The following is a 15828-nucleotide window of genomic DNA, read 5'->3' as shown; positions in this document are numbered from 1 at the left end:
TATTTTACAGATTTGGAAACTGATGTTGGGTGAAGTTAAATGACTTGTTAAAGGAACACAGCTAATAAGAGTATAAGACAGAATTTGAACTTCCAGCCAACTGTATCTACTGAGCCACTTAGCTGCCTGAAGGTCTTGTCTCTTATATGATCATAAGATCATCAATTCAGACTCGGGAGGAAACTAAGAGGCCATGGAGCCCTACATGCTTATTTTGTTACTTGGAAATTGAGGAAGAGAGGGATTAAGTTACTTGCCTGGATTCATAAACTACTAAGTATCTAGGGCACAATTGGTCTTCCTCACTTCAAGACCAGTGCCCTATCCACTATGCTGTGTTGCTTTTTGAAATATCTTTTTCTTTTGCACATTAATATATTTGTAATTTTTAATAATAAAATGGAAATGTTTGAAAAGAAATAAATCACTTATGCTTTAAAGATCTGGCACAAAAAAACACATATCTGAATTTTATAATTAACTAACTGCCTCTCTACTAGAAGTATGAGGCATCCTGCCCTTGCAGCAGAAAAGAAACTAGGTTTATGGCTTGTGACTTAACATTTTTTTTGGACAGGGAAACTATAGGATCAGAACAATGGGAAGAGAATTAACCTGCTGTAACCTACTAGATATCAAAGAGAAACAGTATGTGCTTTCTGCTCTAACTCATTCTGAAAATTATAAGATTATCCCTTAATAACAGATTTCAGTGGCTTTTGTCAGAGAAGCTAGAGAATGCTAAGGTTGACAAGAGTAAGAACATTTATGCTTTCAGCAGCTTTCTGACCTAATGTGAGGAAAAGCAAAAGACAGAAATAGATTAGAGTCTGTTGAGGGCCTTTGTAGACTAGATTCCTGTGTGGAATGAATAATTCAATTTTTCCAAGTAGTGCTTGGTGGGCATCTAACCTCTTGATATATAATTTTCATGGTATTTCTTAAACTATGCTCAAAAGTAGTATTCTAAAGATTTCACCATAATCATGTGGGGCTTCAGCTCTTTCTCAGAAAAGCCTTTTGTGCCAAGGATACCTAGATCTGTGACTGACCTGAAATTATCATCATATATAACTTGTGGGATGGTCAGGTCCCACTGAACTATCCTCAATACAGGTGTGCTTTACTTCAAGAAAATATGATCTATGAAAACACACACTAAATTGACCAGTCAATTAGCAAACCTTTCTAAAGCACTTACTATATATGGACAAATCTTGTGGATGCAAAAAATTGTCCTTGCCTCAGTGAAAGAACATTTTATTAGGGAAGAAAACCTATAAATTATATATATTATAATCATATGTATATTCATATTTTACATATATTTATGTGAAAGAGAGATGTTGATGATGGTGGTGGTGGCAATCTGAAAGTAGAAGTCATTAGATACAGGGATAGGGTTAGAACATTAGATCAATGGGGATTGAGGTGGTGGCAAAGGTTGAGAAATGGTGAAGGTTATCCTCTATATAAAAAGATTTACTTAAATTCTTTTAGTAGAGTTCCCAAAAATAATGAAAACGTAATTCAGTTTAGAGGAAATAATGCTTTACATAATACTTTTCAGCACCATTTTATGTGTAAAGTAAGGTATGTCTTTAACATACCTTAGGCTGTTCTGATACTTTAACCAGTTCTAACAACAAGAACAGTCAGCAGCTTTACTCATTAATAATTTGTTTAGTTATAATTTACATCCCACCTACTTCCGGACTTACGATAATAAGTATGTTAGCACACACAAGCCTTTCTTAATTGTTCATGCATTTAAAAATGGAGAAGTAGCATAATCTACTAGAAGTTGTCAGTCATTCAATAAACATTAGCAAGTGCCTACTATGTAATGGGCAATATGCTAAGTATAGGTCTTAGAATTAGAAGACTATTAGAATTAGAAGTTCAAGTATGAACTCTACTGTTTACTAGAAATGCAGTCAATTCATTTAACCCTTATGAGTCTTGCTTCCCTTATATGAAAAATAATAGTGTGCTTACCTATTTCAGGTGCTTGTAAGGGAAAGACCAAGCATTCTAGAAATGAGCTATTATTCCAATTGGTGTTAAAAAGATAATGGTTGGGGTAGCTAGCTGGTGCAGTGGATAGAATAAGGGAGATTGAAATCAGGAAGACCTGAATTCAACCTCAGATAGTTCCTAACTGTGTGACCCCAGGCAAGTCACTTAAATCTTATATCAATCTGTTCTCCTAATCTAGTTCCTTATTTGTAAAATGAGCTGGAGAAGGAAATGATAAACCACTCCAGTATCTTTACCAAGAAAACCTCAAATGGGATGATGAAGAGTTGGACACAACTGAAAAATGTCTGAACAGCAGCAAGACAGTAATTAGTGAAAATTACATCCAATCAATTCACAAGCATTTATTAAAAGCTAACTATATTACAGGGACTGGGCTAAGTAAGTTCTATGGATCTTTTGGATCTATAATAAGCTTATAGCTTACTGATTTTAGTGCCCTCCCTGCCGGTGATAAGTGACATCCAGAATAAGACAGGATTGCCTTTCATTACAATAAATTCAATAAACATTTATTAAATACTCAGTAAGCATGAAGTATATTGGTTCTCTAGGAGATATACTTTGGATAGGAGAGGACCCTTGCCTTCATGGAGCTTTTAAGAAATCTCTCCTTAGTCTCTAATTAGAGAATATAAGATATGCACAGATGACTACAACATAAAATAACATATGATAATATTTGCTAACTGGATCAAAGGTGAAGATAAAATATTATATTGAAGGCAGAAAAGAAGCTATTTATTGACAGGCTGGAGGAGATTAGAAAATCATCAAGGGGAAGCAGGCATTATTTTAATTGGTGGGAGGGCTTGGGGAAGATCACTCTAAGGATGATAGTGATCAAAGAACCAGATTTAGGAAAGTTTAGGGAGTGGAAGGGTTTAGGGAACAGTAAGTAATTTAATATGATTAGGTCATGAAATATAAGAGCAATATGAGATAAGGCTAGACTGTAGGTGTTTATAGTTGCTCAATGTGACTTTCCACCCCCACTTTCCCCTCAAGGGAAGGGAACTGGGGGAGCAAGCTCAGCTGATACAATTCAGATAAGCAATACTAGATGGGGTTTGGTATTATAGTATAATCACCACTCTTTCCCACATTTAAAAAATTATTTTTCTCTCTAGATTTCATGAGACCAACACAGAAAATGGGGTTATCCTCTGTGCACCCAAATTCTAACTCAAAGGGATGAGACAAAAAGTTAAGGCCTCACAACACTAATCACCTGATTCCCAGGTTCTCCAGAATTCTTCCAAATCAAGCAAATACTCTTCTCATTCCTCACACTGTGTTCTTATTTTGGTACTTATAACATATTCCTTGATTATTCTGCAGTGCTTTAACAGTTAGTCTCTTTTGAAAGCATGAAGACTGATCTTATTCATTCTTACTCCATTGTACATAGTCTTTATGGCACTCCTAAATGCACTAATGGTACTGCAATGAAACATCCCCTTCCCCTCATCACCAACAATGATGAAGAAGGACTATGGGTGGAACTTTCCCAATCGAATATAGTCTAATAGTCTATAGGATCCTCATCTTCTTAATAATCAGTTGGTATTTTGAAAGATCTTAAAGAGTAGGCAAGGCTATAGTGTATGAATTTTCCTTATTAGGGAGTAAAGATCCATTAAAAGAAGACAACTAAGAGGTCCAGTGGATAGAGTGCAGATCTTGAAGTCAGGGAGACTCCTCTTCTTGAGTTCAAATCTGACCTCAACACTCTGTGTGATCCTGACAAGTTGTTTTAACTGTTTGCGTCAGTTTCCACATCTTTAAAATTAGCTAGAGAAGGAAAAGGAAAACCACTCTGGTATCTTTGCCAAGAAAATCCCAAATGGAGTTATGAAAAATTGAACATGACTGAAAACAACTGAACAGAAATCTTGATAAGAATGAAGAAGAAATATGGGCATTGTCCAGTAAATAATAGTCTGGCACTCATGTGAACAGTTGACTGGTTGAAAAAGAGAAATGTTTCTTAGATAGTTATAAACAATAATCTGGTGATATCATCAGAATACCAAGTGGGTGGTATTTTGTATTGATTCCTCTCTCCTAACTCCCTTCCAATACATTGATTTAGGCCTTAAACTCCCAAGAAGTTACTTGTAGTAAATAAGAATAGCACCTCCCCTTCTCCATCTCTAGCTATAGCTTAAAGCATTCTATCATTTGATGCTGTGGCAGCACAGGGTCATTAAACTTGGTTTTTTAGAGTTCTAATACTTAAATATTGTTAGAAACTGTTCAAAAGATTAATTTTCCACTGTTGGTAGAACTTGGCAGCCCAAGGCATTTAATCATTGAATAAGACTCTTGAAAGAAGCCAGGCTCACAGTTTAAGTTACTGGGTCATGGGGGTGGGATTTGGTAGGAAGGGATATGAATTAGAAAAATATTGTGAATAAGGGAGATGAAGGAAGGGGAGCAAAGAAGGTAGACAAAAATGGCCTAGGGAGCAACCAGAATCTAAGAAAACTTGTCAGGAGCACTAAACTAATGAAATTCTAATTTACACTGGATCAGTAAGGAGAAATTTCTTGCTAGGAAGCAAGTCTGGGAAGAGCAGGTGCAAAATGTGAGAGGATAGATTCTGAAGATTGATTAGTGGTGAATGGAGAAAAGAGCAAAGAAGGGATGAGGAATGTTTCTGAAAGCTAGATTTTTACATAAGACCTCCCAAACCCACAGCTAAGTACAAGTGCTGTTTGAAGAAACTTGAAGATTTGCAGACAGAACACTTGAAGACTCAGCAAGTAGTATTTTTTTTTTTGGCAGATTAGGGCAGGCAGTAAAGGAGTAGAGGTAGTGATCAGACCTCTGATTTTATTAGGCAGATCTTAGAGAAAGAAGCTTCTACCAGAGTAGATTTTTGGTAAATGTTCTGTAATTTATACTACTGTCTCAGAAAGTTGCTTGGGGGCATGAAAAATTAGACAATTTGTCTGGGTCAGTCCATCAGTACTTCTCAGTTTTCTATTTACCGCCTTCCAAATAGTTATACCAGGAGGAAAAAAATAACTGGTGAAACCTTAATGCAGGTAAAGTCTTTTTCAGGACACCTAACCACCTCCACCAACTGCCAGCAAGGCAAAAAAGCACTTAGTATGGTTAGGAACAAGAACTATTAACAAAGGTGACAGAGGAATGTATGGAGGCCAAAAGGAATTTTCCATTGACCCATGGAAATTAAGCTATATTTGCTTTCCTTCCAATGCCAAATAACCACTAGATGTACAAAAAATGAAGCTGGTTTTGCTAAGAGAGTCAAGGGGGAATGCTTCTCTGCTTTCCACTTTATCAAGGAGAATAGTCTTCCTGGAAAGAATGGAGGGGAAATTGCTTCAAGGGGAAAGAGAAAAAGAATTGAAAGAAGCAATCTCTTCCTGTGTTGGGAGCTTAGGCAATATGATATAGGGCAAAGAATTCTAAATTTGGACGCTTGGGGTCTAAATTCTAATCCCTGTTCTACCACTTATTCCCTTTGTGATTTGGGGAAAGTCTTTGAAATGGTCTGGTCCACAGTAGTATTGTTATCTGAAAAAATGAAAGGGTGATCTAAATGACTTTTTAGGCTCTTTCTAGATCTAGATCTAGGAACCTATGATCTAAGACTGCAACAAGAAACTGAAAAAAAAGACCCCTGAAACTTTGGAACCTCTAGGTCTGAATTTCTTCTTAGAAGATAGACCTGAACCCTCTGAGAAAGAAGTAGCTTCTTGTTTGGCAAAGAAAATTATGACCAGGACCATCAGTTAACAAGTGACAAGCAGAATTTGATTTAGAAGGTACAGAAGAAAACGATTTCAGCTTGTATCTGACCAGGTATTCCATCTGCCCCATTTCTGGCAAGTGGTCAGCTAGCCTCCGACTGAGCTGTCCCCTGCTTTCTGAGACAGCCCATTCTGTCCTGAGATTACTCTAAGCATTAGAAAGCTTTTGTAAGGAGCAGCTAGGTGGGGCAGTAGATAGAGCACATGTCCTGGAGTCAGGAGTACAGAGTACCTGAGTTCAAATCTGGCCTCAGACACTTGATAATTGCCTAGCTGTGTGACCTTGGGCAAGCTACTTAACCCCATTGCCTTAAATAAATTTTTTAAAAAATTTTAAAAAAGAAAGTATTTGTGTGTATGGTGTACTGAAACCTTCCCCGCTGCTACATTCCATCCATTACTTTTTGTCTTGTGTTAAAGAAAGATCAACAGAACAAGCCTACTCTTTTACAAGAGAGCTGCTCTTCAAATACTTGAAGCTAGCTATCTTCATTCTAAGCAGTTTCTTCAATTTTATATGGTATCTTTTCTAGTCTTCTCACACCTTTAACATCTAGATGCACTCATTTTTGGTAATGTCCTCCTAGCTTAGGTGCATGGTAGATAGAGTATAAGGCTTAGAGACACAAGACCTTGATAAAATCTTGCCCAAAACACATACTAGCTGAGTTTTCTCGGCCAAGTCATTGAACTTCCCTTGTCTCAGTTTCCTCATCTATAAAATGGAGATAATAGCACCTATTTCCCAGGATTGTTATGAAGATAAATGAAATATTTTTAAAGCACTTCACAAACCTTAAAGCATTTTTTAATTTGTCCATATATCTTGAGCCACTAATGCAGTGCCTTGGTATATCATAGGTACAAAATAAATGCTACTAGTTGATTGATTGGGTAGGAAAGAATATGTTGAATATGGTCTAATCAGATAGGATATAAGTGATATTTTTACCCTGTTCTAACTTTTTCTTGAATACTTTGCTTCTATCAACAAAGGTGACTTTATATTTTTGACCAATATCATACAGTTGACTTATATTCACTGTGATAAAATATTAAGGTCTTATTTTTGAACCTAACACTTATTTCTATTACAATCCATCTTATTTAATGTGACCCAAACATGTAGCTTTTCTAGATCTTTTTACCTCATTCATCACCAATGTGTTAAGCTATGCAGTAATGGATAGAACAAAGAAAAATTTTTAGTAGATAACAACTTCTTTTGAGGGCAACAGCCAGTGCAAAAGCATAGTGATGACAATGGGGTGTGGTCACTTGTCCACTTGACTTGAGAAATAGGGAAATGCAGTGTCTTACAAGGATGTTCATCTGAGACATGATGAAGAGCCTTCCCAAAATTGTCTGATCTATTGACCATTATATACTTTTAGTGATTCACATGGGTGATTAATGATACTGTTAGAGGGAAGATAGAAAACAGAGTCTACTAAGCAAGAAGTTAAAGACCTTAGTGTCACAAGAAATGGGCTTGATTTCCCTTAACCTACCTGTTCATTGAAGATAGAGGCAGCCAAAAAAGAAAAATGGATATGAACAGCTGTCCACATGTGACCAACAAAATGGAGGACTAGACTTTTTTCTAGTCCAAATGATTTCTCAAATCTCTTCAAAACAGAAATTATGCTCCAAAAATAACATCAGTCAGATGTTGACTGAACATAAAAGGTTAAAAAAAACCTAAAACTATTAGTTGATTGCTACTTTTAGCTTACTTATTACCCCCATCCTCTATTGTTCATCATAGTACCAGAGGCAAGACTACATTGGCTAACCCAAGGATCCAAACAGTGGACTTATAAAAAAAATACTCCATACTCTGGTCTCTTTACACCTATCCTCTTTCTATTGCCACAGAGATCTAAGCTCTAAGCTGTGAAAGTTTTCTGGGACTACAATAGTCAGTGAGTGCCATGAAAACATCCTGTGTTGCAAACAATATATGTAGGAGAATGAGGAATAGAGAGTAAGAAGCAGACTATGTCTCTAAACTTGAAATAGAGTTCAGCATCCATATCCTCTTTTTTCCTCTTCCTCACAGAGTCCTGGAGGTCCAAAAGACGGAAACCAGCTTAAAAACACCAGTGTGACAATTCTCTGAACTGCCAGAGAACAGAGGGAATGGGACAGGATACTGGACAGGGGGAATTATGTGGCACTTCAATAAACCTAAGGGAAAGAGCTCAGCATCCATCTGGAGTCAGTTCTGTCCCCTCATAAGTCACCCAGGTTAGAGACTTAGGTGGGTGAACTGCAAATTATCCAGTATGGGAAGAGATTAAGATACATTGAGATGCAGTCCCTAGGGAAATCTGAAAATCAGAAGGGAATGGGGTAATAAAATGAGCAATAAGGGAGATAGGGAATAGTCTGAGATTACCAAAGATCTTGGGAAGAAGAAAACTCAGAGACTTTAAACATAAGCATATAAATCAGCAAAAAAGAAAAAAATGTCTTCCAAATATAGTAAAAAAGATCAGACATCTATAAGTAAATATTTAAGAGCAAAGAAAATTATATAATACTTAATAATTTGGAGAAAATGTTTAATTTGAGGAGAACATAAAAGCATAATGTGATTTTTGAGTGATTTAAAAATGAAATAAGAATAAGGAAAGCAGAATTTATGGCCTATAAAATAATAAAGAAAGAAAAGAAAAGAAAAAGAGAACAGAATAGAAAAATTGAAATCCTGAAACAAAATATAGAATCAAAGATTGAGAATACAAGTACAGAGAAATAAAGACAGTTTAGAAAAAGAGAAATAACAACCCCCCCAAAAAAACCCATCTATCCAATAACATTTAAAGAAAATATAGGGCAGCTAGGTGGCCCAATGGATAGAGTACTGGCCCTGGAGTCAGGAGGACCCGAGTTCAAATTTGGTCTCAGATACCTAATAATTGCCTAGCTGTGTGACCTTGGGCAAGTCACTTACCCCCCATTGCCTTAAATAAAAATAAATTAAAAAAAAGAAAATATGCTCATTATTCAAGCAGAACATACTGACTTGAAGTCAGGATACATAGAACCAACTTAAGGGGGATCCTTAAGGACCAGAAGAATATAACAAGACAAAAACCCTTAATATTCCAGCACAAAAAATAATACAAGAGAACTGACCAGAACTTCTGAACACAGAAAGTGAAAAACCAGTTGAAGGCATTCATAGATTTATCTCCAGGAAGGAAAAAAAATTCAAGACTCTAAACTGCAAGACTCATAGTGGCTAAATTTAACATTTGAATTTAGAAACAAATTCTACAATTTATTAAGAGTAAGACCTTCAAATATAAACTAAAGGGAAATTAAAAAACACAAGATTATTCTTCACCCACCAGAAATCAAAGGAGGAAATGGTATAATGTGTTTTGAAAAGTAACAAAGTTCAGAATGCAGTCCAGGGTGACCTATCCTACAAATGGGAGCTTAAACATAAATGAAAAAAGATGACTGTTCAGTAAACACTAAAAAAGATAAACAATGAAACTATATTATGCTGAACCATAGACAAGAACTTATATGTTCTCAGTGTGTTAGCATTAAAATTCATGGAGGTAACTTTAATTAAGCTACAAGAAGACTTAGATGGGAACACAATAGTGACAGGAGACTACAGATTCTTCCAGTTTTAGATTATGTCTAACAGAGAGATGAGAAAAAGGGAAAATACAGAACTGAACAAATTGCTGAGGAACATAGAGTTAAAAGATTTATGTCATCTTCTAAATGAGACTGCAAAAGAATATACATATGTCTTGGAACTAAGAACTTTTACAAAAATTGATCATATATTAAGACATAGAAATATTACAGGCAAATGTAAAAAAGGAAGAAATAGTAAATATATATACTTCACACATCATAATCCAAATAAAAATAGTTATTAGTCAGAGACTATAAATAAAATACACAGATTCAAATGGTGACTTAATTATGAAATTCTAAAAATGAGTGAAAGAACAAACAGAAACAATAAATAATTATGTGAGGGAAAATTATAATGATGAATAGCTGACCAAAGAGATTGTATATAATTATGACATTTGGAGTTCTAGATCACAGACTTTCCTTTCTTTTTTCCTCCCTTACTTTAATTGATAATCATTTATTAAGCAATCACTATATAAAAATACTATGAATACCATGATGGAGGAGTCAAAAACAAAAACCCTCTCTTCCATCCAGAAGCTTACATTCTATCAGGGGATACAACATGTCTATATTTGCAAGCAAAAGTATAGTAAATACAGAATAATTTTGGGGAGAGACCCTAATAGCTGGGTATTCAGGAGTGTATGTAGTTGATGGCTTTTAAACTGAGTTCTGATGTAAAGTAGAGTTTGAAAGGCAGCAGTGTCTTGAAGAAGGGTGACTTCAAGTTTGAGAAAGAGCAATGGACCACATAGGATGTGAAGGCAAATACTGTGTACAAAGTCAGGGAAAGGAAATTTGAACCAGTCTGTGAAAAGTTACTTCAAATGCCAATTAAGGAAGGTGTATATTTGATCATAGAGATCATACAGAAGAAATCAATTGAAATTCTTGAGCAAGAGAATGACATAGTTAGATTTGTGCTTTAAAGGAAAGTCATGTTATCAGCAGAATGAGATTGATTAAAGAGTGAAAAGGAGAGTTATCAAAAGACTATTATAATTATCTGTCATCAAGGTGAATAGAACTTGTTAGGATGGTATGATATGAATAGAGAAAAAATGTACAAGATGTTGGAGAGGTAAAATTGAACATATTTTCAATTGATTGATTATGACAGTATGATTGAAGTAATGGTAGGTGAGGAATTAGGATGACAGTGAGGTTATGACCCTAGATTACTGGAAGAATGGTGGGAAATTTGGAATATGGATGGGTTTGGAAGTAAAAGATAATGAGTTCTGTCTTGGATATGTTAAGTTTCAAATGCCTGTGGGATAATCAGTTTGAAATATCCAATAGGAATGTGATGAATTGGGACTAGTGTACAAGAGAAATCAGGGCTAAATGTATAAAGATGTGGGCTTCTTCCATTCCTTCCATTCCTTCCTTCCTTCCTTCCTTCCTTCCTTCCTTCCTTCCTTCCTTCCTTCCTTCCTTCCTTCCTTCCTTCCTTCCTTCCTTCCTTCCTTCCTCAAGGTATAATGATGATTTTATTCATTGTTTATCTGGGTGATGATATGAAATGGGAACTTGAACCAGCATAAACCAGTTTCCTAAAAATTCTTAAGCATTAATTGAATTCCTGGCCCCATATATGGGCAACATGCCCAGTAAGGTAGCTACACTGAGAATTTAGTTTTGTGTGGTTAGGCATTCTCATTAGAGAGGTCCAATTATTTACAAAATTGGATATCTACATAGAAATATGTTAAACACAGACAAATTGAGTTTCTTCCTAAACAACTTCTCAGTTGCTTAGAATAAAACTGTTAATCAGATTTGTCAGTTTCTTGGATGATAGTATTGATACTTCCCAATCATGTCTTTGAAAATTTTCCCATTGTGTTTCTGTCCAATTTCCAAATTGTCTATCTAGATTACATACATACATTCTGACATAGTACCTTTATCTGTGTGTCTTTTTTATCTCCATGTGATTCAGTCATCCCACAGAGCCCCATTTTATCTGGATGTGATGTGTGCAGGTCAAAGCTGAAGTGTGAAATGTGAAAATGTGTCAGTATCACATGGTGGTACTGATAATATTTGATCACCCCTTCACTTTACTTTTCTCTTCCACTCCATCTCATCCTTCAAACCTGTGATAGTACATTGTCATAAAAAAGCTGACAGCAATAAAATGTACTGATGTTGAAAGCATTAGGCATGTTATTTTTTTCTCCTGTACATTCTCATAGAAACTCCCACCTTCGTGCTGCACCCTGTGTATGAACCAAAAAGGTTACCAGCAAAGAACAACTGACTGCTGTGAAAGTTACAATAAAATCCTTAAATTCCCTCCAAAGAGAATTCTTTTAATGAATAAAGGAAGAAAGAAAGAAAAGAAAAATTCTCCTTGTAGCATTCACAGTGAAACACCATAATGGCATGGTGAACCACAGAGCAAGCACAATGAAAGTCCCTCAGGGAAGCTGCCTTTTAAAAAGCTGTCCAAATGTAAATATCTTAGTTTTAGAATGCTGAACTATACATATATTGTAATCTCAATGTCTCAATTTATGGATAATCAGAATTCTTTCTAATTTATATAGGGCCAAAGAGTTATACTTTAGAATGGAGATATTTAATATAAAATAAAAATCCTGGACTCCTCCTTTTCCCCTTTCTGATCCTCAAAGGTTCTTCAAAGTCCAATAAAACATAATTCCTTTTCTCAGTCTCACCAACCATTTCCAGGCAAAATTGTATTAAGTAAATCTTTCTTGATTTGGGTCTTATTTAGGCTACTATCTAATGGCTTTGCATTATTAGGCAAATTGCTGATTCAAAAACAACCAGAAAAATGAAAGCCATCTATGGACAAGAAATCAACAGACCACAATGAAGCCATTCATTTCAGTGATCTTAAGTGAAGTGGGGAATCCTCATCTATTTGGTTTGGCTGTGGTCATAAGTATCCATGGTGAAGACAGCCAAAATGAATAGATTGACCTAACTGTGGTCTGCTTGCCCTGTTCTCTATTCATGGGAAGCAGTCCGTTTTCAGATTCATGTGTCTCTCTTCAGATGGCTACATGTATCCTCAACTTGGAAGAGCCATTTTGGCCCATTCAAAACTAAACTTTAACATAAACTGGCTTAGAGAGATGAACAAGAATTTTTACCTAACTAAAACATGATGCCAAACCTAGGGGGCTTTGCTACTCATAGATTTATATGAGTTCAGATCAAACTATTACAATGCCTACAATATCCCACATATTTTTCTAGGTAGTATTGTTATTTTGTTCAGTCACGTCTGACTCTTTATGACCTCATTTGGAGTCTTCTTGGCAAAGATACAGAGAACTTTGTCATTTTCTTCTCCAGCTCATTTTATAGATGAGGAAACCAAGGTAAATGGGATCAAGTGACTTTCCCAGGGTCACATAGCTAATTTAGTGTCTGAAGCCAGGTTTGAACTTGTGAAGATAGTTAACCTGACTCCAAGTCAGGCACTCTAGCCTCTGTGCTAACCCAGGTGATACAAATAAGAAAATTAGATACTTCCTGCCTTTAAGGACTTTTCATTCTATGGGATGATTTGGTCTCCTTTCCCTTCCTTTTGTTCTAGATCTCAGATAGGCTCTTGGGAATTTATAACTCTAAATTAGATGGGTTTTTTTTTAAGGATTAAAAGGATCCTAATCTCATACCTAGACACAAGGGTTAAAAACAAAGTAATTAATCTTGTACTGTGCTTGGCTTTTGTTTGCTGAGAGGTTGGTTTGTAGCCTCTGGTTATGACTAAAGAACTGCCAACTTGCTCTTATCAGAGAAAAAGGCTTTCTGGTCTAGCAGACTAGATATGAGATAAGTGACAGGGAGAACTGAAGAGCTGAAACTCAGAAACTGGTAAGAAAGAGGGAGGGAGGGGGAGAGAGAGAGGGAGGGAAAAAAAGAGAAACAGAAACAGAGATAGAGTGAGACAGAGACAGGGAGATAGAGAAACAGAGAAACAAAGAGATATGCACAATATTTTATGTCTTGCCTTCCTGTCTACCAAGCCGTTGTCATGTTATATTGCTCCTTTTTCTACTTGTCTTGTTAGGCTACTTAGATTCCTTTAAGACTCATATAGACACCAATCATTCTTTCCTAATCTCTCTAGTTGTTAGGATCCTCCCCCTCCAAATTTCCCTCATTTGGATGAGGAACTCTAAGGGCAGGGGCTAGTTTATTTTATTTGTTTTATTATTATTATAGACCTGGCAATGTACACAATGCTTTATACAGAGCAGGAACCTAAAACATGCTTGTGGAATTGAAAGGAATGAAGTCACTGGATGGACTTGTGTAACATAAAGATACTTAGAAAACCTATTTTCTTTTTTTTACATTTTGCAAGGCAAAGGGGTTAAGTGGCTTGCCCAAGGCCACACAGCTAGATAATTGTTAAGTATCTGCGGTGGGATTTGAACTCAGGTACTCCTGCCTCCAGGGCCGGTGTTCTATCCACTGTGCAACCTAGCGGCCCCAGCAAACCATTTTCAATGGAAGAGGATGGCAGTGAATTAGTTAACAGTGAGGCTGGGTTTATCTCATTGTTCAGTCTGAAAATCATGTCTAATTGTAAAGGGCAGGTTTGTGCCTAACAACTTAATGATCTGAGATAATTATTTAATTCTCTAACAATCTATTTGTACCTCCCAAAGATGGCATACCAATAAAATACTAACTTTGAGATATGTCTTATGTTATGATGATTTAGTGGGTTGATATACTATAATTTAATTTTCAAATGTTCTTAATCTTTCTTTTCCTTTCTTCCTTCCCTTGTCCTAGAAAAACCTTGTGTCTAATACATATTTTTATTGAGAAATGTTATCAAGCAGCTATTGAGACCACTTCAGTATATCTCATCAACTGAAAGTAATTATGTTACACCACTTGGCTTTTGAAGTCAAGTGCCTCAAACAAAGACAATTTTTAAAAAGAGAGATAACATGGAGATGTTTCTTACCATGCTGTGCCAAGCTGTACAAACTAAAAGGTACATATTAGTTCTTTTAGAAAAAATTAGAACAATTCTAGGAACTAGGATGACATTATTGTATATGAAACAAAGCACACGCATTTGCCCACTCGATAAATACTGGTGTCCTGCTTACCAGAATGGAGGAAATGGATGGAAGAGGAAAAATAGGTCTTGATGATCAAGTAAGCAAGAAATGCTGCTATTGTATATGATGGGATTGCTTCAGTGACCTTTAATGAGAATTAAAATGATCCCCATATCCTTAATTGAATATTGTTTTATTCTGTGCTTTTTGTGTGCTGAATCCATGAGATAACATTGAATGGTATGACCTACTGGGGAGAATAACTTTTTTCTATTATTATAGTAACTTTCTTTGAAGTATCTCGTTAATTAGAGTAATTTTCCCACATGTTCAAATCATCAGACCATGCAGAAATGAAAACATCTTAGTGATATGATTTATAGTAGGAGCAATGAATGTTCTGAAAGGATGGCTAATGTCTTTCATCATATTATTTTTCCCTGTTTTGTTTTTATGCCCATGCTTTCAGGAAAGCAGATGTGAACAATTCACATTTGTGCTCATAGGTTGAAGAAATGTCAATTACCATTTTAGCTGCTTCTCCCTACAGCCTGGAATTATTTATTCACTTTGTCCTCTAAATGAACAGAATGGAAAGATGAAGCCTAGATTACAGGAGGAAACCTGGGACATGAATTTCTTTTGCTTTTGTACCTCTTCATAAATGATGTTGCTTTTGAATTTAATAGAAAAAAGTAGGATTAACCTAATATGGAGAGCACAAAATAAACCATATTTCCTTTGAAAAAATTGCTTTCTTCACTTTTGTAATGGAAGATTTTTTTTTCCATCTATAGTGAGCAATATTGTCAGGTAGGATGGATCCTGTCAGTTCTTTGGTGTGCTACATGAACTTACCCAGTAAACCAAAAAAAAAAAAAAAAGAGAAAATGGTAGCTAAAGGAGTTTTTTAAAATCTTTTTGGAGATTGTTTGATTTCAAGAAAGATGTACATCAATTTTTCAAATTCTATTACACAGAATAGGATTAAACTATAATAACTTTGAGGAAGATAGAAACAAAGAGGATTCATTGTTCTCTTATTGATTTGCGAAAGGAATTGCAACAGAAAATAAATACTGGCTATATTTAAATATTTAAAGTAGTTAGATGGCACAGTGAATAGAGAGCACTGTATCTAGAGTCAAGAAGACCTGAGTTCAAATCCAAACTATCTGTGTGACTCTAGGTAAGTCATTTAATCTTGTATACTTCAATTTCCTTATCTGTAAAATGAGCTGGAAAAGAAAATGGCAAATTTC

The 15828-nt window shown here is 35.6% G+C and overlaps 1 long non-coding RNA gene across 1 annotated transcript in view; it reads left to right on the top strand.

The window, feature by feature from the left end:
• LOC141493847 (uncharacterized) overlaps window positions 1-15828 on the top strand; it is a 73495-nt gene that overhangs the window by 13878 nt on the left and 43789 nt on the right. The window lies entirely within an intron of this gene.

This window comes from Macrotis lagotis, chromosome 7, assembly GCF_037893015.1.
Source record: "Macrotis lagotis isolate mMagLag1 chromosome 7, bilby.v1.9.chrom.fasta, whole genome shotgun sequence".
NCBI lineage: Eukaryota > Metazoa > Chordata > Mammalia > Peramelemorphia > Peramelidae > Macrotis > Macrotis lagotis.
The sequence above is the reverse complement of the archived record's forward strand: the minus strand, read 5'-3'. Positions and strand labels throughout refer to the sequence as shown.